We start from the raw sequence: 24,447 nt of genomic DNA, 5'->3' as shown, positions 1-24,447 counted from the left end.
TCAGCTCAGATCATGGCCTTATGGTTTGTGAGGCTGAGCCCCACATCAGGCTCTGCACTGACCCTGCGGAGCCTGCTTGAGATTCTCTCTCTCTCTCTCTCTCTCTCTCTCTCTCTCTGCCCCACCCCCTTCTCTCTCAAAATAAATAAAATTAACTTAGAAAACAGATTTAGAAAATGTGATTTCCTACACCTTTCGCCAGGATGAAACTACAAGATACAGATAGATGTGTATTTAGAACAGAAAGGTCAGAGAGATTTCTAACTTGGGGCAGATTTCCCCAAAATAAAACTTTCAACACTTAGCAAATGGTTTGAGAAGAGTAAAATGGAAGAGCTAGTCTTTTTTGAGGACACCGTTTCTGATTTCTCCAGCTACTCATCTCTACTCACCAAGAACACTCAAAAGCATGTGAGAAAGGAAAACAAACTTCAAAGGAAATGAAAAAAAATATTTATGTACATATATGGGTCATTCACTATGTTTACCTTTTCATCTTATCTCTCTCTCTCTGACTTGTCTTCCTTTATTTTCTTCATTTTTTTTTAGATTTTTTTTTTAACATTTATTTATTTTTTTGAGAGACAGAGGAGATAGAGCATGAGCAGAGGAGGGGCAGAGAGAGAGGGAACCACAGACTTTGAAGCAGGCTCCAGGCTCTGAGCTGTCGGCACAGAGCCCGACGCAGGGCTCGAACTCACAAACTGCGAGATCGTGACCTGAGCCAAAGTTGGACGCTTAACCGACTGAGCTACCAAGACGTCCCATTTATTTTCTTCATTTTTAAAAATAATACCTCTTTTGTATTTCCTTCTTCCTTATTTTTAAGGGCTTATTTACTTTGCTCTTCTAACGCATGATTTATTATTCATTTATTCATATCTTCATGAATTTATTACTTAATTCATTTTAAACATTTCTCTTTGTTCCTTCCTCAACATTTTTCATCATTATGATCCTGACTCAGAAAAGTTAAATTACATACCTCCCTTCGTCTCCTGTTACACTCATTTTTGTGCCTGTTTCTATATCGGGGCAGCAGTGGAGCTAAGGACAAGTAGCTCCTCAGGGCTCTTCACTTGAATACGGCATAGATGGGGTGGACTGTGCCCACCCTAACATATGCATGTGGCCGCAGCACGGTGGACCATGTCCTCATGTGTGGATTTGTCAGAGGCGTGGCCAACCGTGTCTTCTCATCAGGCCATTCAGAGGCTTAGTAGACCATGTCCCCTCACAGAATATGGTGGGACCATGTCACCGTGCCATCAATAGTATGACAGAGTTACACATGGCAGAGGTACCATGGACCACAGTCCTTGGAGCCCTGGGCTCCCAAGTGAGGGGTCCACCATGCTTGTCATTTTGTTTTCTTTGAGTATCTCTGAGAATTGCTTAGGGCACTGGATTCATCTTTCCCATACATTAACGAACCACCTGGCAGCAGTCATATGATTTTCTCTTTGAATTAAGCATAATTAAGATGCAAGGAGATGGTTTTCCCTTCTCTGGTGTTGAAAGAACATATTGTTCTAGGCCGCTTAAACCAGAGACGTTGTGCACCTGTCTGTCCTCCACACCACGTTGGTGATATTCTGAAAAGTTGGACCCCATCAGTTCCTGGCTTAAAGAATGTCAATGGCTCCCCCCTTGTGTATAGAATACAGACACTTTTTTACTGATCTGCACCTCAGGGCCTTTACACATGATTCCCAGTGTGTTCCAGCTCTTCAGTCTCATCAGCCAGTGCTTAGGGTCTTCTGGCCCACTTTCTAGCCCCCTAGACTTTCAGCCATGCCTCTATGTGTGCATCTTCCTGGGTTGTTCTTCTTCTGACTTCCTCACTCACTAAGCTCCTGCTGAAATTTCTAGACCCAGATTAGAGGTCACCTCGTTTGTAGAGCGTTCCTTGGGTCATCTGGACGGTGAGTCATTCCCTCCACTGACGTGGCAGTCATTCATACCTTTATTAATAACACCTGTCTTCCACAGTGTCGTGTAACAATCTATAGGCCTATACCTGACTGTATCTCCCCCATTTGACCATGACTTCCATCAGGGCAGTGACCATAACTTGGTTATCCTTTTTTAAAGTCTGTGAGGAGAGAGGGAGACAGGGCATATTTACGTAAGAGCCTCTGGCACAGAGCAGTGGACTAAGCATTACAGGCAAAAATAAAATGAAAGCAGGAACCCTTTAGCAACTGTGTAATTTGAAAATACTTGAAAATGGCTATCAGAACTTTGCAAATGACAAAACAGTAAAGTGTAAGCATCCTCCCAGAAAGTGTCACATAATTTACATAATTATAGAAAACATTTAAGTAACTAATGACATATAACGCCTATCAGTGTCAGGAATGCTAATACAAATCAGAAAGAGGGTTTTCTGAAAGTGCACTTATAATGTCAAACTCGATATTAGTTTTCCTTCACAACACCTTAAGAAAACAAAGTCTTGGGCCTGGCTTTGCATGACAGCAAGTGTATTCTGTGAATTTAGAAAAAGAAAATGTGAAGAATGAAGTTGTCAAGACAGTAGCATTGAGAATAGAAATGAGGTGATTTTAAAGATTCTTCTTTCAATGAAATTAAATTTTCATCAAGGAAAGTAACATTTAAAATGGAAATGATTTCTTAAACTTGTTTTCACTGTCACGAATGGCATCTCTTCCATGCAGCTCGAATCAGATGGTAAATATCTGGCAGTGATAAGGAGATGACATTTATAGCCATTAAATTTATGTACCTGTTAGGAAATTATCTTCAATTTTATGGCAGAAAAAAAATGTTTCCAGATCTCATTTAGGGTAAGGTATAAAATCAGAGTGTTCAGAGTTAAGTTTCCATGAAAACCTATTTTGGGGCTCCTTTTCCCTGGACGGCTTCCACTTTGCAGTAGCACATTACATCAGTGAATTCAGAATTAGCCCACTACATGCTGTAACTAAATATGGGTGCAAGTTCTAACATTTAGCAGCCCTACTGTACATATCGTCAGCTCCCTGGTGGGAGGAAAATGTAAGGAAGCTGGTGACATCTTTCTTCTCTTAACAAAGACCCACCGCGCCGAGTCTTCTACTATTTTCACCTGTCCAAAAGGATTTCTCATTTTGCAGCCCGCCAGCTGCAGAAAGGAAGGGAAAGAGCTTGACCGCCAGGTGAAGGAAGGGACACCTTTACCAGGCCCTAGGTGCATCGTGTATGCTACCTCTATTTTATGTGTGTATTCTTCACGTAGGTATGATCCTTCCCACTTTACAAATAAGGACAGTGAGACTCTGGGAAGTTTACTGACTTCCTTCTCTAAAGTCACACATTCTCAAGTGATAGAGCCAAGGTTTGAGTCCCTGTGTGTTTGGCTCTAAAATCACGCTGCCAGGATTTCTCCCTTGCAGCTCATCCCAGACAAAGTTATGACGTAGCTAGGGCTTGGTATTGACACCCTGCCCCCACTTTTTCATTTAATTTTTCTGTTCTCTCACTTAATGACTTTCTGTATCAGTTCCACTTAACCCTCAGGTCGCCATACACCGCCACCCCCAGGGCTACTGTTACTACCTCTGTTACGGATAATGGTAATAGCGGTCATCATTATTATTAATATAATTTCAGCAGTAATATCTCTGCTAACGTTTTTTTCGGCTCTTACCAGGCGGAATGCCAGATACATTACATAGATTATCTTATGTAATGATGCTATTAATGTTTTCATTTGTAGATGAGGAAACTGAAGTGGGAAAGGTTAAGTAAGTTTCCTTCTGATGTTCTTCACTGCCGTCAGCCCGTAAACGGTGTGCCATCCTGTTTAGATCCCAGCGCTTTGTTTCCGTTAATCCCCTTTCTTCCTAGCCTCCCTTCTACCTTGCAAAGCGTAACGTGTTAGATCCTTTCCCTCTACCCAAAAGCAGCTATCTGATGAACTGATCCACAATAATTAGACAGTATTGTAGCATTTGCACCTTACTTCAGAAATCTTTGGGGGGCATTGCTCTGAACAGGGAATGATGGTGATTTCCGGTACTTGTGCAGGCTAATGGCCCAACAGATTGACTTTAGCTTGAGCCTCGTGTGACCCTGAGCTTTAGGTCCCTGATGGTGGGTGGGAGAGGGGTGGCAGCAGGAGAGAGAAGGGGCGGTTATGGAGTCACGGGGTGAGGAAAGCACCCAAGGAGGCAGAGACTGCGAAGGTCACTGGAGACCGCCATCTGACCATTGGGGTTCCAAGGGTGTTTGGCTGCGTCCTGCTTCGCGCATTCCTGCCACCAATGTGACATGCACCCACGTTGTTTTCCACAGTTCTTTTCCTCAAGGAACCATAGGAATATTTTATTAACTGTAAAATGTCCAAAAAGTGCTTGTCTAATTAATGAGGGCAACCTCCTTTGCTTGCAACATGGAAGGTGCAATCAGGACAGCCTTCTGACAAATGGAGGAGGGCCTGTGGCTTTTCTAGATAACGATTATCCTGAGTTTCTGTGATGCCTCATAGGATCTTGAAGTCACCTCATATCCATTTGGAATATAGACAGTGCAGGACTTTTAAATCCACATGCAGACAAGTCGGTATGCGTTCGGGAAGAAAACCAGCCTAGTGATAAGCGTGTTTACATCACAGTACGCAAACATGTAATGTTTAGATGGTACTTGAGCACATGAGGAAAAGGGGCCATGCTTTACACTGTGCAGAGGTGTCTTCCTTGTCCTATTAATTTTAGGCCGAAAGCCAGTGAGAGACACCTGACCCCAAGCTGAATCTGTCACACCTTGGGCCTGGCACAGACCATCTTGGTCAGATCCCAGAGTACTGAGCCAAAAATAGTTTACTCGGGCAAGTGGCAGGCATGACTAACTAGCCAGGGAGCTAGAAACGAGGGCCTGGGCTGGACCTTCAGGTAGCTGAGCAAATTAGGGTGTGATTTCTCGTATGGGAGACCCGTGGGGCTGCCAAGCAACTGGTCCTCATGTAACAGCTGGTCAAGAGCAATTCTGGAGGAAGTGAGAAGAAAAGAAAACTCCCCAGCCCCTGGGAGAATACAGGGCACAGCACACACATGGCGTAGGGGAAGGGACACCTGCCCCTTTGCGTCTCCAGTACCAGAACCAATCTGACATTGTGCATGGGCTGTTACCCCAGGGACTGAGCCTCCCTCATTCTTTCCAGGGTGGCCTTCATCCAGATAGATCCAGAACAAAGCTTGGGGCTTGCCCAGCCCCTTTTCTGTTGATCGGTGTCAGCTATCCCCACTTTCCTAATTTTATTTGAGAGTGGGACTACTTCTACCTCTTCCTAATTCCTGAGTCCATTTTCTTACTTGAACCCTAATTCCTGAGTCTAGTTTTGACTTGACCGAGGCATCCAGTGGGACTTCGCAGTGGTCACCTTCCTCTTTCCAGGGCGCACTTGGTGTTGATTCCTGGGATCCAAGGGGGAGCCCAGAGTCTCCTTTGTCTACGCTCTGTGTGCCCCTCCACAGCATCAGGCTTCACCTTACCGCCGCCCCCCGCCCTGTCCCCGAATGACCACCGGCTTCCTTACATCCCATGGCTTCCCACACGGGACTCCTTTCCTCTGACCTCTGCTATCCTGCCGGGGCTTATAGCGGGTAGAATTGGCCGCCTCCTGAAAGACACATCCATGTCCTAAGCCCTGGATTCTGTGAGTGATAACCATATTTGGAAAAAAGATCTTTGCAGATGTAATTAAGTTAAGGATCTCAAGATAAGATCATCCTGGATTATCCAGGTTGGTGCTAAATCCAGTGACAAGTGTCCTTACAAGAGAGCAAGGCAGGGATTTGACATGCAAGAGAAGATCAGGAGAAGGCAGAAACAGAGATTGGAGTGTTACGATCACAAGAAGGTGGAAGAGGCAGGGAATAGATTCTCCCCTAGAGCCTCTGGGGGAAGCACAGTGCTGGTACTTTGATTTCAGACCCCTGGCCTCCAGAACTGTGTGGAAATAACTGTGTGTTGTTCTAATAGTAATCTGTATATGCAGCCACATGTGTTGTTCTAACGGTAATCTGCACTCTGAGCTCCTTGTTGACGTTTAACTTTGGAGTTGCTCTTACCCATCTCAGTCTCCTCTGTCAGCACTGGCCCCATCCTTCCAACATGGGTATTTCTTACAGCAGGATCCAGTTCAGCTCCTTTGCTTCAAATAATTGATTTACATCACACTGAAGATTTGCAGAGACGTGTTTTACATGCGATGGAAATCTTCTCCATGCTGGTGAATTTTATTAAGGGAGACAGTAAAAAACCCAAGTCTCATTGTGTGCTCCCGTTGGCTCTGTCCTTGAGCCTATTTCTGTCAGTTTCTCACAGGACATTGTGCGTGTCATTTGTGTGCACACTTCCCACACAACCTTCTACTAGACCTCTTCGTAGTAACATCATTGTCAAAAGGTACCGAGAACATGTTTTTGTGCCATGTATCATTTCCACAACTCCTTTCCAGGGAAAAATATGATTAATGCGCCCCTCTCATGATCTGGATTGTGTTGCGTTGTTCAAATCACAGAACTAGAAAGGACTTGATTTGATCAAAAGGCACAGGTGACATTTTCCTTAACAAAGGATTCTCTTCATGTAGATGAACAGATCTTCCTTGTTAGATTCTTTGCTACACAGGAATGCACACCTGTGTGTGTGTGTGTGTGTGTGTTCATATGTATATATATGTGTATCGCATGTACACACACACACACACATATATACAATTGATCCTTGAACAACGTGGGGGTAGGAACACCAATCCCTTGCACAATCAAAAATCTTGAGTATAAGTTTGACTACCCAAAATTTAACTGCTAGTAGCCTACTGTTGACTGGAAGCCTTACAATTACATAAATAGTCGATTAACACATATTTTGTATGTTTACATATATTATATACTGCATTCTTACAATAAAGGTAGAGAAAAGAAGGGGCGCCTGAGTGGCTCAGTCGGTTAAGCGTCTGACTCTTGGTTTTGGCTAAGGTCATGATCTCACTGTTCACGGGTTCAAGCCCCATGTCAGGCTCCCCACTAACAGTGTGGCGCCTTTTTGAGATTCTCTTTCTCCCTCCTTCTCTCCTCTCCCCTGCTTACTCTCTCTCTCTCCCTCCCTCTCTCCCTCCCTGTCTTCTCTCTCTTTTTCTCTCTCTCTCAAAACAAACCTTTTTTAAAAGGTAGAGAAAAGAAAATGTTATGAAGAAAATCATAAGGAAGAGAAAATACACTTACACTACTAGACTGTATTTGGAGAAGAAAATCCCCCTGTAAGTGGACCTGGGCAGTTCAAACCCGTGTTGTTCAAGGGTCAACTGTATATCCATCCTCCAAAAATACATATGCACACTTGGCGTGAACACTGGTGTTGTACGTAAGCGATGAATCATGAGAATCTACCCTCAAAACCAAGAGCACACTGTATACACTGTTTGTCAGCCAACTTGACAATACATTATATTAAAAAAAAGAGTACATATGGATAACCAGATAAGTGGGTAGCTATGAACTTTACACAAAGCTACGTAAGGAGCATAAGTTTCCCATGTACATAGAACATAAGTTTTACAGTATGGGTCTGAGAAAGGTTGTCTCTCATACCTGGAAAAAGAAGAAAGTTTTGTCTCATTCTGTTGATATAAGCAGAGACATCTTTTTTGTGAAATGAGTCAAAACAAAATGAAATGAAGGCAGGAAGGAAGGAGGAAGGAAAGAAATAGAAATAAAGAAGGGAAGGAAGGAAGGGAGGGAGGGAGGGAGGGAGGAGTGGGCAAAGGAAAACATCAGAACCAACCTTGAACTCTGTATAACTCTTCTTAGAAAGATGTCCCTATGTAAGATATTAGAGGAGCCTGGCACATAATGTTTTTAAAAATGAAACTATACAAGCTAACATGAGTATGAATTCACAACTTCCCCACCTCCGTTGAACTGAACTGGGCTCCAAATAAAAGCTAGCAATAAGCAACAAATGATTTCAGTTAACCAAAATCAAAGCATATAGCATGGCAGGCTGTACTCAAGCTTTGGGTGCTCTGAGAGAGGGAGGAGCCTGATGACTTCTTTGACCCGGTCAGCTCACTGAAAGTGTCTGTGTGGCTTCCATCTCCGGTCTCTCTCTGTCAGGCCATCTCTCCCAGGCTGGGAAGGACAGGCAGCTCTGGGGACTCCCAGGGATGATGGAATCTACTTACAGCCAGGTCTCTGGTCCAAGGAGCAGAGTTCTGGTTAGCTGATCTCTGAAGGCAGTTTCTTCATTGTGAAATTTATTTCCACCAAAGAAAAATTAAGAGAGTCTCTCAACATCCTCTTCTCTCTCATTACAAACAAAAACTAGAAATAAGGGTTTTAGTATAAGGGGTCTAAACTTTTACATGATCACTAAATCTTGGCTTGTGGTTTGAGAATTTATTAAGAAGTCGTGTTTCATGCTGGGCAACTAAGTTCAAGTCCTTTGAGACAAATTAATGCAGCCATCAAAATTTATATGTGGCTAAAGGCATCAGGCCTAAAATGAATTAGGTTTTAGAGATGTCACAATTGAGGGGCGCCTGGGTGGCTTAGTCGGTTAAGCGTCCGACTTTCGCTTAGGTCATGATCTCGCGGTTCGTGGGTTCGAGCCCCGCGTCGGGCTCTGTGCTGACTGCCAGCTCAGAGCCTGGAGCCTGTTTCAGAGTCTGTGTCTCCCTCTCTCTCTGACCCTCCCCTGCTCACGCTGTCTCTCTCTCTCTCCTAGAAATAAATAAAACATTAAAAAAAAAATTAAAAAAAAAAAAAAGAGACGTCACAATTGAGTCCTGGGCTCTGTGGATGCTTCAGCCTTTTTTATTCCCCTACCAGTGCCCCTCCTTGCCATCGCGATGACAAGAGTAGACAGGGGTCCCAAGGGGACTGTGTAAGACCTGTTATATTTTTGGAAGCTTTCTGAAGAGCTAGGCATGTGTTGGGGGCCGGAAGGGACCTGAGACACCAGAGGCTGGGGAAGCCCAACCATTTCGTTCATAATTCGATATTGGGTTTTCATCTCCAGCGTGACTCACAGAGAGCCAGTAAGGGACCACTCGTGCTCTGTATTTCCACTGGTGTTTTATGCAGTCCTGTCTGGAGGGCTTTGATTCAGATGATCAGGGGCATGGTCTCCAGGCCAGTATGATCCTGAGAGCTGCCCGAACGTAGAGAAGGAAATAAGCAGGCTAGGAGCTCCCTCAAGATGCACATGGGAGGCAGTCAGGAGGCGGAAGCTCAGAGCTTCAGGTCCTCACTGTAAGAATTATATGGTTAGCCTGTTTGAGTAGATCTTTCTGTTGTGGGGACACAGGAGAAGGGGCTGCCTGGGTGGGAAGTGGTAAGATGTGGCAGAGCATGAGTATCAAAGTCACTTGGAGAACTTTTTCAAATAAATAGGACTCTGGCCATCCAGGCAGAAGTAAACAGGAAAGCTCCCACCACCCCACAGAACCTGCCAGGAGGCGGCCAGGAAACCACAACTATAAGATGGGCCCTGAGCGCACATTACTTTGGGGGAAGTTATTAAAGGCCTGTGACATCCCCACCTATTCTCCTGCTTGGTTCAAACTCACTAAAAGGGTTTTTAAGGGATCATTTGGAGAGCTTGGCATTCACCCCCTGTGGTTAGAATGGAGAAAGAGTGGCATTTGACCCGTACCTGAGAAGATCAAGGGTGAAAGTCTTGGCTTGAGCCAGTGGCCTGGTGGGTGGTCCAGATTCCCACCAGTGGTGAGGTGGGCCTTTGTGCCTTAAGTCTAGATTAGGCCACATGGCAGGAGGGAGTCTGCCTGGGCCAGGAGCGGAGGGAGGTGTTTTGAAAGATACCCTGCTCAAAGGGCTTCCTGTTCAGGGTGAGGCAGCCGAAACAGAAATACACAGGAGGGGTGTCATCTGATGCAGAAGCCAGAGGGACTGATGTAAGCAGCCAGCTGCAGTCAGGGAGTTGCAGACCAGTGTTCTCATCCTGAAAGACTCTCTGAAGAGCTCATGAACTCGCATGACAAGGAGAAGAGCCTGCTTTGAACTCCGGCCGTGCGTAGAGACCCACAGTGCTAGACCGGCGCAGTGCCCCTCAAGTGAATGCTTTCCTGCCTCCCAGGACCTTTCCTAGCTCCACTGCCTTTATCCCTTCTTCTAGAACAGCTAGAAAACAAAATCTATAGTAGCTGGCTTCGCTTTGACCTTTATTTTGGCCAGCTGATAGCCATTGGGGTTCCTGGGGCCAAATCCACATGAGTTTCTCAACACCTGTTGAACTACTTAATGGACATATACTATGCGTCTGTTGTTAGAGTCTTCACATTTGTTGCTACTTTTAATCATCCTACCACCCTTTAAGCTAAATAGTAATGCTATTTTACAGATGAGGAGAATCATGTAATCGTTAAGCAAATTCACTGACATCCTACAACTAGGATGTGAGGGGATCGGGATTTGAGCTGGGGAGAGCTGACCCCATAGCCTGAAGTGGTCCCATTTTACTGCACTGACCAAGCCCTGTGTCTTCTGTATGTGCCTCTAGAGGTGTTGGCCTGAGGCAGCAGAACCCATCAAACCCCTTGTTTTGGGGACCCTTTCTGCCCTGACCTCTCAGATTCTCCAGGGGGTGACTGGGGACCCCCGCAGAGGGTGGCTAGACGACTCTTGACCCAGCTGTAAGTGCACAGGAACATAGAAGAGACTATGTTCACTCAAATCTAGGAGATTCAGCAAGGGCTCTGTCGTCTTTGTTTCTGAACTCACTTCTTGCACATTTAAAAGCCACTTACTTATTGAGGGTTGACTAGGTGAACGCATCAGACAGACATAGAATATTGTTGGGTGCTGAGTTTTCTCTCTTCTAGGAAGAAACCAATGTACTTAACCAATCCAGCCAGAAGGGGAAAGATCCCACTCTCAGCAACCTTCCCTTTAGAGGAAAGGAAAGGGAGGCAGAGAGGAAAGAAATGTGCCCTGCTGCATCCCTCTGTCTTCATCTTAGAATGGAAGTAAGGCAAGGACAATATTGACTGTTTCTGAGGCCTCTGTGGCAAGGAGACCATGAGTAGCTTAAGTTCTACAAACCACCTTGATATTAAAACTGCCAAATGCTTGATTCCCTAACACTTGCTCCCACATCTCCTAGCTTATCACTAGCACCACAGCGTGTTCTGAGTTGAGTACAAACCAGTTCAGTTTCTTGCAAGAACTGATTGCCAACAGACCCCGAGACAGCTGGGACTCAGCCTTTTTTGGACTGAGTACAAAAGAGATGTGGAGCTGGGTGTCATCGTGGTACTAAAGAAAGAATGCTAGGATGTCTAATGATGTCTCCTAGTGGCCTCGAATACAAATTGAACAAGATGGCTAACAGCATTGCGTTACGAAGGACGCCGCAGCCGTGGACTTCCCGGGCACAAAAACCTCTGGGGAATGAGCCTTTTCTTGCTCCCAGAAAAATAAAATTGCAGTTGAGCACCCAAGGTTACCACTCACATGCCTGTACATGACACACCCACCCATCGCCGCAAACACACACACACACACACACACACACCACAGAGGCTGCAGATGCGGCTTTGACTTGGAGCACTGAGCAATTTTCTGCTTTTTCCTTTTCTCTTATAAAAGCGCGTCAAATTAATTGCGGCCAATTATGTACAAATCCCTTTCTCTCTGCCAGTCAGGGCTGCCTGAACGGGCAAGAGGCACTCTCACCTGCTTCATTATGCAAATTGATATTCAAACATGGAAGAACAATGCAGCCTGCAGCACAGCAGTGAGTCCAGGTTGCTAATGAGAAGAGGCTGCTGCCAGAGGAATCGTTCTAATCCTCTGTGCTGATAGGAGAAGCCTGAGAAGGCTTCCTGTGGAGATGGGGCAGAGTCAAAGTCAGCTTTGGCTCCCAGAGCACCTGTTACCGTGGTGCAACTCGGGCCCCCACGCAGAGGGTCACCGCCAGGTCTGACAAGATTTGGGATGATCTGGAGTCCAAACAGTATAGACCAAGCAGCTTGATTCTTTAAATACCCCTGTGGCCTGACAACCATAAATAACATTTCACAGCACATGGTGGGCATCTGAAAGCATGGCGTCAGGTGTGGCCCCAAACCCACGCCTACTCAGAATGCCTGCGTTCAAGGGCAAGTGTGGTCCACCATGCGAAGTACGCACAAAAGAATGATCCACACACCCAGAGACGAAGAAGTCAGTGAACCCTGAGTTCTCACATTGTGAGGTTAATTTTTTGGGAAAGGCCCATACCATTCCTTCATTCAGGAACTACCGTAGGCAGAGATAGAGATACTTTATCCCCCACTAATGACGGTTGTGAGAACTTCTCTAATAGCTGCCTCACCTTGTTACCTCACCTCTGCACTTCAGAATCTCCTCTTGAATTGGAACTGCAATCTCACCACTCCGCCCCAAGTCATGGAAAAGTGGCTTTTAACAAAGTATGTAATTGTCCCCCCGGCCCTCTCTGCTGGGGCTGGTGGAGCCGCACACGGGGCCGAGCGGGCGTTCTGTCGGCAGCTGTGGACTCGCTGACACGGGCGGGCTGGGAGTTCGGTGCTGGAAAGCTGGGCGGCTCTCTAGCTCCCTGGAGTAGTCTTCGAGACACGACTTCAGATTTTGACTTGAAGCGTCGCGAAATCACACATCATCCTGGACACCCGTGTTCCATCTAGATTATAGATGACACGGACGTGCAGCCGTTCTGCCTCTGCCACCCCCTCCTTTGGCACTAGAGCACTCCATGCGCGCAACTGTGTACACACAGAACTGATATGACATCTGGGACACCTGGATGGTTTGGTCCATCTGACTCTTGATTTCAGCTCAGGTCATGATCCCAGGGTCGTGGGATCCAGTCCCATGTCAGGCTCAGCACTGAGCTTGGAGCCTGCTTAAGATTCTCTCTCTCTCTCTCTCTCTCTCTCTCTCTCTCTCTCTCTCTCTGTCTCATCTCCCCCTCTCCCTCTCCCGCTCTCTCCTGCTCTCTCCCCCTCCCCTCCTCCACCCCCACCCCTCAGCCCCTCTCCTCACTCACTCTCTCTCTCTCTCTCCAAAACAAAACAAAACAAATCACGACATCCTTACAGCATCTAAGGATGTGTGGTTCAGTTAAGAAGTCAGAAACCCCTGGGGGCACCTGGGTAGCTCAGTCGGTGAAGCATCTGACATCAGCTCAGATAGTGATCTCACAGCTTGTGGGTTCAAGCCCCATGTTGGGTTCTGTGCTGACAGCTCAGAGCCTGGAGCCTGCTTCAGATTCTGTGTCTTTCTCCCTCTCTCTCTGCCCCTCCCCTGCTCATTCTCTTTCTGTCTCTCTTCCTCTCAAAAAAATAAACATTAAAATTTTTTTAAAAAAAGAAGTCAAAAACGCCTGAAAGAAAATAGTCCCTAAGGCAGTCCATGAGATGGGCCAGTCGGTCTGAGTGACCACTACCTTTTAAGGGAATGGTTTCATGTGCTTGTATTTGTAGTTTACATTTATATGCAAACATTTATATGGAAAACAAAAACAAAAGTTGTAAACAATCTGCTTCTTAAAATGCAAATATCTTCGGGATGTCAAGTGATTTAATCACAAGTCGGTGAGACGTTTTTTTTCTTTTTTTTTCTTTTTTTTTCTTTGTTAACCTTTTATTTTACATTTAGGTTATAATTACAACTTTTGGGAAGGTGATGGATTTTGAACAAAATAGAATGATACCTCTCAAGACATGACATCTCTCTCTTTTTTTTTTTACGAATAGTTTATTGTCAAATTAGTTTCCACGTAACACCCAGTGCTCACCCCCACAAGTGCCCTCCTCCATGCCCATCCCCCCTCCCCCCCACATCCATCAGTCCTCAGTTTTTGTCAGCATTTTTTTTCTTTTTGTAGACTGTCTCCCTCTTAACAGCTAGCTGTGGTCTATTTGGACTGAAAAAAAAAGGGGGAGTTTTAATTTTGTGGACATGGATCATGTAGGAAAACAGGGACTGTCAGGTGCGGACGCCCTGGAGGGGAGCTTAGGAAAGCAGCAGGCCCAGGAAGTAGGGTCTGAGTGTTCCAAGTGAAGTACAAGGGCGAGCCCTGAATTCAAGCGAGGGAAGTCTCTTCTTTTCTCTAGCACTTCATCCCCCACCTCCTGCCCCTCCACATGCCCGGATAGCCTACCCCATTCTCCTACAATAGCCTAAAGCCATCCGTGTTACCCTCCCCTGGAACCAGTGATCAGATGCCTCTTTCCGTCACTGCACTGTGACCCTTAAGGCACCAGACACGCTGTTCAGCTCCTGGGACGGTGCCTGCTGCATCTTAGAAGCGTGTTAAGTGAATGAATGTTCCCAGAACATAAGCTAATAATATTAACACTAAAATTCTGCTCTCTTATGGATTAAATTGCCTTTAATGAGCTAACCGTTTACAGTATTGTTTCTCTGGGGAAATGTATATCTGTTTCCGAACAGCTGATTTATAAATGAACTGGTGAGGACAACCTGTTCATAAGTTGGAGCCGGCCTGTTAACAACTGCATTTCTAGAGCCAAAAATAAGTTGACCTTGGGATTATGTGTTCCTTTGCAATGTTAGCAACCGTGGCCCTTGTCCATATTAATCACTGCGCAAATCTACGTCTGTAGTTACAGCCTCAGAGAGGGGACCAGTCTTACGTGACCATCGGCAGCATTCGCTGGGCGAGGCGCTTTATATTCGGTCTCATTTGCTTATCCTGCCAAACCTTTTTAGGCAGATGCTACCTCTGTTTCACAGAAGAGAAAACTGAGGCTCAGCCAGCGCAAAGTATGTGATGTGGCTGGGCTCCCAAACCCCTCTAGTGTCTCAGTTTCCTAATTATAAAATGAGGATAAAGGCATTACCTACATTACAGCTTGTGTACTATTAAAGACTTACAACACCTGTAAAGTGTTCGGAACAGTGTCTACATGTACTCATCCCTCAATAAGTGTTAGGGCTCGAATCCTATGGCAGACCCATCGTGTGAGCCTAAGCCCATCTCACAAAGCCTGTGCTGTTTCCAGTAGATGATTAACATGTGCCTTGAAAAACACAGACAGCCTGCTACTAATCCACTCTAGAGGCCACTGTGTGGCCCTGCCGCCAGCGTCCCGGCTCCCTGTCCTTGCCTGTTTCAGTGAGATTCAGGGTGGGGGGTGTTGATGGGGGGCAAGTAATATGTCAGGGCTGGAAAGGTGTGCAAGGGAGAATGGAGGGGTCGCCCCTCAGTGCTTAGAGTCGCAGAAAATAGCTTTGGAGCCAAAGCTGCCTAAGAAGGGGATCTGCCATGGGCAAGAGGTACCCAATCATCCTTTTTTTCAGTCATCCTTCTGGATCTTTTGAGAGAAAACACTTAGCACACTCCAGGGTGCAGAGTAAGAATTCAGTGAATATTTCCAAATCTGTATCTGTCACCCATCGCTGTGACAGAAAACAATTACTTCAAATACGATTTCATTTGACTACTGGGCCCTACCCCAGACAATTTCCCATAGGAGTGGACACATGATAAAACAGGGTTTCTCTTAAAACCTTCCCTACTTGCATGGTCTGTATTGCAAAAGAATCGTCTGTCCTTTCAGACGCTCAGAAAAAGTAAATCTAACTGTCCCCGCCTCAGCTCTCTTAGAGACTTGGAAAAGAACTTTAGCTTCGTTGCAAATTATTGGTGAAACCAGAGAAGTTTATAATATTCCAGACTTTATCGTTACTATCCATTTTGACTAATGTAGCAGTAGAAATGAATGTCCTTGTTGTCATAAGTGGTTGCTATGCTATCGTAATTTGTCCTCGAGTGAAGGAAATCCTTGCTATTTGGAAAATTCCCAGAAGGTGGGTTTGGGAGAGCCTGAGACCCAATGGTTTCAGTCCCTAAAGCTCCTCCTCTCAGGTCCCAACTCTTCCCATCCCCTTCCCGTCCCCCAAACTGTTTAGGGTCTCTGCCAGCCAATTCAGACTTAACACATACTATCTTAGTGCACCTTATCCCGTGTATGTGTACAATGCAACAATAATGTAAGTGCCCTCTAATCAGTTTTATTGCTTTCCAGTCTCATGAGCTAACCTTCATTTATTTATTCAACAGATAGATCCTAAATAGCTACCGTGAACCTCTTACTAGCACAGGATAAAGATCCGAACAGCTCTGTGCAGGCATGCCTTTGCTAACCTTTTGTGCCCCAGCCCTGAGCTCAGGGTCCTAGCAGCTGCCTCGCTGCTCATGGCCAAAGCCTGAAGGCTTATTCTAGAATAAGTTGGCCTTCTTCAAGATCTCAGAGGGTCTCCCTAGAACCACCCCCTCCCCCCAGCCTTTGGTCAGCAACTTGTTCAACTTGGATTCTGCCTCCTACCAGAATCCTGCCCCTTTCCACTGTTCTTTGGATTGACTGAGTCCTCTGTTGTATCGTCTATTTGGTTTTTTATTTAAGTTTTTCTATTCTCTGCACTTCAAGTAATACCTAGTACATAATAGCAATTAACTCCATAAGTATTTATTGGATGGCTATCAATTGCCCTAGGAGTAGGATTGCCAGATTTAGCAACTAAAAATACAGGACACCCAATTAAATTAGAATTTATGATAAATGGCACATGTGATTTTAGTATAAGTATGGCCCAAAATGTCATGAAACCCTACCTATGAGGTATGAGGGACCTGCTGAGACAGCCCTGGTCTTACAGTCCAGTGAGGAAGGCAGACACTCAAACAGTTCTTTTTTTTTTTTTTTTTTTTTTTAATGTTTTATTTATTTCTGAGAGAGAGAGAGAGACAATGTGAGCAGGGGAGGGTCAGAGAGTGAGGGAGATACAGAATCTGAAGACAGGCTCCAGGCTCTGAGCTAGCTCTCGAACCCATGAACCCCAAGATCATGACCTGAGCCGAAGTCGGATGCTTAACCAACTGAGTCACCCAGGCACCCCTCAAACAGTTCTTAAAACAGAAGATAGTAAGTACAGTTACATTTCCTTGAGTGCTCATTTCAAGGTTAAATAAACCCAATCATTTTAACCTTTTACCTTAAAACTTGCTCCCCTCGCCTTCCATCACTTTCTGAACCTTCTCAAATTTCCATTGTGAATTGTAGAAAAGAGCGCACAGTGACCATATAGCCGCTCCAGTGACACATCATGGTCCTGATGTTCTCCTTTCCATCTACCATACTTCTCATTAGAGGTTCCCTGTTTGAATAGCAGCACTGCATTGTCAACTCATGCAGCTTGTCGTCTGCTCGGGCTCCACAATCTTTTTGACCATGCTTTTGACAAAGCCAGCTCCCGTCCCTCCTCACTCAAGGACACTATGGTTTTGCATCCTATGAGACTTACTTTGTGTGCTTCCTAATTGAACTTCATCCTTTTAACATCCTCTTTCATTGTGCCAGACTTATTGTTTTGCCGTTTAATTCTATTTCCCAAATGGCCACCATCCGGTCCAATTTAGTGTCATAGCAGATTTAAAAAGCCAGTTTCCCATCCCATCATTGAACTTCTTAAGGAAAAGGAGACCCTCCCCTGTGTGTTTAGTACGTCATCTCCCACTCTCAACTCAAGCTGGTTGTGTCTACTCTTTTGCCAGGTCTCCCACCTGCCCAGTCACAGGGACCTCTTGTTTGATAAAGAAGAACTTGTTTCTTGACAGCTTACTCTGGCATTGGCTAAGACTTTTTCCCATTCTGTTAATTGACTCCTGATTTGGAGTCTATAGAATACTTTTAAAGTAGGCTAGCGTCTCTGTAAACCACTGACCAAGGGAGCATGACACATGTACTTGGAACCATTCCAAGGACCCCGTGTCCTGTTAGCTTAAATGAATCATCATGGAGCTCAGTAAGGAAACATTTAGCTTCCGACTGGGTGAGACAGTACCCCCGTCAGTGCACATATTCCCTCTAAAGATGTCCGCTCAGACAGGTTGCAAGTGTGCAATGGCCTCATCTAGATTATTTTCCCAGACAACGTGTTGCAGTTCATAGGCAAGCTGTCCCGCCCGTAATCCTGTCCCTTCAGCCCGTTTGCTTATTCCACACGAAGTATCTTCTCCAATCCTGGAATGAAATACACCTTGGGTTTCATTTTAAGAAGAAAAGTTTATCTGACACAAACTTGAAATTGTCCCTCTGAAAGTTCAATCAGACCAAGACAGTGGGTTTACTACATTCAAAGAGGAAGACACGTGTCGTGTGTGTTGTTGGAGGCAAGAGTTTCCAGGAAGCAGTGACATTACGTCCCTTACAGGCAGTGTAAGCTCGGGATATCCTGTAGAGAGGCCACCGAAGCATCTGATCAACATCTGCAAGAGGCTCTTGCAGAGAAACAAGTTTATTTCGCCCTCTGGCTTTCTACCTTTTTTTTCCCTTAATAGAAATTAAATGTTACATGGTGTGACATACGAATGATATTTAACATACTTATAATGTTCGTCTCTCCCTCCATGGGACAAGACTTTTTGTCTCTGTTCACTGGTATAGCTGCAGTAACTATATAGAACCTTGCAAATATAGGTGCTCAAATATTTGTTGAAGAACAGATTGATGAATCATTTAGTCAATGAAGGGATGTATGACTGAGATCGTTACATAATTCGTATAGCGTTCATAGTATTAGCCAATACGTTTCTTTCTTTAGTAGCCATTTGGATTTGAGAAACAGTGGAAGATAGTTTCATAAACTAATGGATTGGGGGTAGGTAATGCGGATAAGAAATATTTGACATTTATAGTAGCAGATAGAATTTGCTCATCTTGTGGTTTCTACTATCAAGTCATCCAAATTGAGCAGGCGATATTGAAGAATGGTGAATACATGGGGTCTCCAACCGCACTGCTGTTGTGGTTTGTCAGATCTTAAATTATAAAGTGATTTCAGGACTTGTTTGCCTTCTTTGAAGTCCCTATATCCCATGTGAGAGGAGTACGGTGGCCCCTCGGCGGGTCCATGTGCCACATCTACATGGTTCTCTCAGCGGTGAGACTTTGCCTTCACAATCACCCAGCTGTCCACGGAACGTTTCTGCTTCCCCGTGACTTCCTTAACAGGAGTGGCCAACCCTGAAATGTGGCCACCATGCCATTTTCCACTTTCATAGGGGCAAAGAGAGAAATGATAACCAAACAGGTTCATATAAAGGAGTCATTGAAAGTGAAACTAGTTTCTAAGACTTTCCTGGAATAAATGCACGTTAAACGTCACCTCTTAAACCATCTATGATCTTCTGTGTCTAAATCCCTACGTAAGCATCCGCATCCCGGGACCGTGACACAGAACAGGTGCTCGCTGAATATGTCTGAACAGAGGGTAACCCTGGAGAGGAACGTGAATTAACATAGCTCAGAGTGATTTTCAGCAACATGGTTGAAAGTAAAAGGGCTTTTTGGCTTACTCTCGGTTGGCTGGCAAAATTAAATTCCATTCCTCTGCCCTGTGGCTATTGATCTTTTACTCTTGTAGCCATCACCTTAGAATAATTGTGCTACCACTGTAATTGGAGGCCCATTAGGGATGACTTAGGCACATTGAACTCCTATTATATGTTAAAGCATGGCTTGGCTCTAGTGCAGGGCAGGTGCCGAATGGGCACTTAGCACGTGTGTGGTAACAGAAGAAGAGGGAGGAAGGGACAGGAACAGGGAATTGCTATGTGGTCTTGGATAGTTAAGAAACTGCCCAGGCCTCTGCTTCTGGCTGTGAATGGGGAAGAAGCCACTCACTGGGCACTTCTCAAACTGTGTTTCACAGCCCACTAATGTTCTGGGAAACAAAACGGGTCTTCTTTTTAAAGCTCCATGGCAAAATATGTTTGGGAAAGTTCTGTGTTGCGGTTAACTAAGTTTCTTCACCAAAGGACTCGTCAGAGCCCTCCCCTGGGAGGGTTCCCTGTGAACCCCGGCAAGGGATGCAGTATGCACTGTGGGCTCACCGAGGCTCCCCCCTGGCACTGACATTCTGTAAACCGGAGGGCCCCCTGCATAAGGCTGACTTTATTGACCAAAGCCGGAAGTTCTGCTGTGCTGTAAATGGGTCACAATGTGACCCTGTGTGCACATGCTGGCAGTTCCATTTCTCGGTTTGGAACTGATGGATCTGATTGATTGCCAGGAAAGCAGAGGTGTGCCTGTCCCCCCTGGCGTGCCTCTCCCTCGGTCCTGGCTTGCCCTAGGCCCTGCCTGGCACAGCCCACTGGCAGCCCTACCCCTGCCCCAGCTTTGTGTTACGAACCTCAGGTTATCCTGCTGACACCCGGAGTGCCCCTAAATTCGCTGGGGAGCCTTGCATGTGAAGACCCTGATAGTAACCTTCAGTTTTCTCCCCCACACTGTGTATATGAGCTGCTAGGGCAGCTCCTGAAGTTCCAGAATCCCAGTTTCCATGGTGAATCCATCTGTACCGTTTACTTGAAATCTTTAAAGGCCACTTCTCGTCGCTAGCACCCACAGCTTTTGTAATATGTCTGCACCAATCCATGCGCTCTCCCAGGTCGGTCTGAGGAAGAGAGCACCTCGTTATAAGTCTCACCTAACAGTAGGTTGAGGGAGCACGATCAAGGCCAGCTGTCACACACGGGATGACTTAGGGATAAAATCCAAATGCCGTTGTCCTTACACCTCTGTTTCACTTCATCTGCATGTTACCATAATCATCTCCAATTCTGTCACATTTTTGGTGCCAAAGAAATACTCATATGCATTGTCAAGTCCTAAATTTGACAAGCTCTTGTGGGATCTCAGATCTGACATATTTTTTTTTTGAAGGGAAGATGGAAAAGGTGCCAGAAAAGATGTCCTCAGCTAGCATGAGGACAAATTAACTCCTTATTTACTCGATACGCCACAGTAGCACTAAATCTAAGAAATACTCCTCTGTAGCTTCGTGTTCCTTTAGTTGCATGATAATGCATTCACCAGTAAGGAGTGTACTTTGAATGGTTTTTCAAATTAGGTGGATAATAAGTGCATCCACATTGATGCTATTGAGTTCATTTATTCAGTCAGTCAGTCAGTCATTCACATCAAGAGCCTCTTAAATGCCAGGCACTGTTCTAGGCACTGGTGACACAGCAGCAATCAACATCGACGACAGATTTCCCTCGTGTCACTTGCATCCTAAAAAAAGGGAAAGGAAAATAAGTTGAAAAGACAGTTATTTACAACGTTAGGCATTAACTGTAACATAAAGCAGAGAAGGGAGACAGTGAGTGTTGGCAGATGAGTTGTGATTTTAAGTCGAGCGGTCAGCGAAGGCCTCGGCGAGAAGACCACCAAGTGTGATCTAACTTAGTAAAGGAGTGATGCGTAGCCGGGGCTTTCTGAGCAGAGACAAGCATGCTAAGGCAGGAGCGTGCCTGATACGTTCTAGGAACTGCTAGGAGGCCAGTGTGGCTGCTGAGGGATGGGCGAGGAGCGTGGTGGCGCGTGCGGGGCTGGGATGATGTGGCCTTGATCACTGTTCCCTCATTTGTCCTCCTGAATGTACAGGCAGACTTGGGTCCTATCAGGGCTCACATTCCGTATCTTTTTCACATATTCCTCCCGTTATATTCCCCCTGAAAAGAGTCCAGACCCTTAGTCATTTTGCAGTAAATGTCTCTGCTCCAGCCTCTCTGCCCTTCAAGCCGTATTGCTGTAGCTGAATGATGATACCTAAGCACTGGCGTATCTACTTGGTGTCCTTCAGCTTGAGCATGCAGGGTGCACTACCGCACGGCTTCTGTCTGTGCGCCAACTCACCAGTCCGTGTTCCCATGTACGTTCTTTCCGACTTCAATTAAGTCACAGTCCCTCCTCTCGCCCTGAGTGCCCTCCCACACCTCCGCTGGTATAAGTTGGCTAATCTGTAAGAGCTCCGTCTCTGCCTCCTCTTGTTAGCTTCCCAACCCATCCCCTCGTGATGATCTCTGCTCCCTCTGAACTTGCGGAGCCCTCGCCTGCCTTACATCTCATTTGGAACTTGGCACAGCCCTCTAGTCGTTGGATTCTTCTCTCTGACACGTGTTTGCCGAGCATCTGTTTGATGAGCATAGAGCTCTGTGATGTCTTTTATGAACATGTGAGGACCCTGGGTTTGAACCCTTGTTCCACTAGTTTCTAGCTCTGTCACTTTATTCAAATGACTTACCTCTCTGTGCATCAGTTTCCTTGTCTGCTAAATGGGGATAACCATTCTCCCTTGTAGGGTCGATGGGAAGATTGAGTTCCTCTGTCAGTTGTGTGGCATGTTAACACGGAAGCGTTTGCCACTTCTGTCATTATATTCCCATTTTAATGTCCAGCTGAACAGTCATGGAGGGATTGCATCTGTCGCTTTGTTTCATTTCAGAGCCCAGTGACTTAATGCATGGATTATAGCCATTAAATGTGTGTTGATGAGGATATTTTATGGCCAGACCCAAGACTTTGCCAAACGCGTAAGACTTCAGGGCGCAGGTATGATGTGACAAAGCTAATACAGGAGGAAGTTCGTCAGCTCAGCTCTCCTAGCTCAGGGCCAAACCTCAGGTAGCTCACATAAACTCGAAAGCCATTATCTGATTTTATGAACTATCTTAGGAAATATTTATTAAGGTTCATGCATTCAGATTTTGTAAAATGCAAAAGGGGTGACTGCTTTGCTAGGAGGAAAACTAACAATTAACCGAATTCCAGGAATCTGAAGAACTGGTACATTTTATTTTCTGTACGCTCCTTCTGGGGGCACCGCAGGAGGGTAGTGACAGCGGAGGGCATTCTGTTCCCTCCACCACCTTCTCCCTCCAGAGCCCGTTGCAGGAGTCCCATTCCATGCTGAGCCCAGAGAGGCGAGGGGCTCCTTCTCCAGCAGCACAGCATCCAGAATGGTGGAGCCATACTTACCAGGCTTCTCATATCCAAGCTCTCGTTCCTTCATATGCAGACTTATGTGTGTTTGCCGCTGTGGACAACCACAGCACTAATATTAATAAGAGGAAAAAAACAGAAATAACTGAGATATTGAGTGTTGACTGTGTGCTAACTCACTTTCTGGCAGTAACAGAATGGTATCAGGCTCCCCAGGGGCCCAGGAGGAGAACTGAATTAATATGGGCCCTTTTATTATATACCTGTGTCTTCTAAGTACAGCCTGTGATGTTATTGTTATTGCAGTTCAGTCTCCTATGCTGAGTGAATTTGAACACTATTCTCTCCAATGAATAATTTATAATGAAATGTAGAATAATTATTTCTTTCTCTCACCTCCCTCCCAGATTACAACTTTCGTGAAGGTCAAGAATCTGATATTCTAATCTGTCGCTATATCCACAGCCAGGTGGTTCCATGGGAAGGGTCCCGAGTGGCTGTCCTGGGCCCCAAGTTTTGAAGGGGAGGATTTGTAATGGGATGTTATTCCCTTACTTCTCCTCTTAGAACATTGTTGCAATTCGGTTTCAAAGCTAATTGGCTTGTTTATTAAGTCACTCAGTTGATAAATGATGGAGCTCGGATTTGTGCTTCAGTCTTTGGAGCCCATAACCCACGTGTACCCTTACTGTTTTATCATTAAATTGTCCTTCAGTGCAAGCACTGATGGCCTCATTGTCCTGCCTGTCCTAAGCATTTATGGGCCATGGAACAGTGAGGAAGATCGTGCCTTCAGGAAGCCTAATGTATAGAGCACCATCTGCCTGTCTTCCCCCTTTGGACAACCAGGGACTGTGGTGGGAGAGGGGGAGGCTGCTTTCTCCAGCCACCTCCTCCCGTCTTCAAGCATTTCTCCGAGTCTGAAATCACACACACACACACACACACACACACACACACACACACACACCTGCTACATTCTAATCAGGCTATAGAATATTACAATGGGAAAAGTCAGTAGCAGATAATAAGATAGTAGCAGTTGCTATACTCCCTTTATAGCTCATGGGGAAATTGGGAAGATCAAAAGAAAAAAGAGATGCAAAAAGAGTTGCACTTTGGGCAGGGGGCGGAGATACAAATGAGCACTCGCACTCCTGGGTGTTTACCTTAGAGAAATGAAAATTTATGCTCATGCAGAAACCTGCGCATGAATGTTACAGCCGCTCTATTTGTAATTACCCCAAGCTGAAAGTAACCTAAATGTCCTTACGTGGATAAATGGATAAACACGCTGATATATCCATACAGTGCAGTTCTACTCAGCAATAAAAAGGAATGACCTACAGATATATGCACCTGCATGGATGCATCGCAAGGGCGTTACTAGAAGCACAAAAACCCATCTCAGAAGGTTACGTACTGTATGACTCCATTGATACGACGTTCTGGAAAAGACAAAACTTACGGGGATGGATCAGTGGTCGCCAGAGGTTAAATAAGGTGGGGGGTGTTTCAGCGGGTGCTGGGATTGTTCTGTGTCCTGACTGTGTCCGGGGTCACAAGATTCTGTGTGATTAAAATCCACAGAACTAATGGGGATTTAGTGTTTCACAGGTACGGTATGTAGTTTCAGTTGGGGAAGA

At 45.5% G+C, this 24,447-nt stretch overlaps 1 protein-coding gene across 1 annotated transcript in view; it reads left to right on the top strand.

Annotated features, from left to right (window-relative positions):
- Window positions 1–24,447, top strand: part of GRIN2B (glutamate ionotropic receptor NMDA type subunit 2B) — a 286,938-nt gene that overhangs the window by 244,174 nt on the left and 18,317 nt on the right. The window lies entirely within an intron of this gene.

Source organism: Hyaena hyaena, unplaced genomic scaffold (genome assembly GCF_003009895.1).
Source record: "Hyaena hyaena isolate Hyena2069 unplaced genomic scaffold, ASM300989v1 scaffold_164, whole genome shotgun sequence".
Lineage (NCBI taxonomy): Eukaryota > Metazoa > Chordata > Mammalia > Carnivora > Hyaenidae > Hyaena > Hyaena hyaena.
This window is presented reverse-complemented; position numbering and strand designations above follow the sequence as displayed.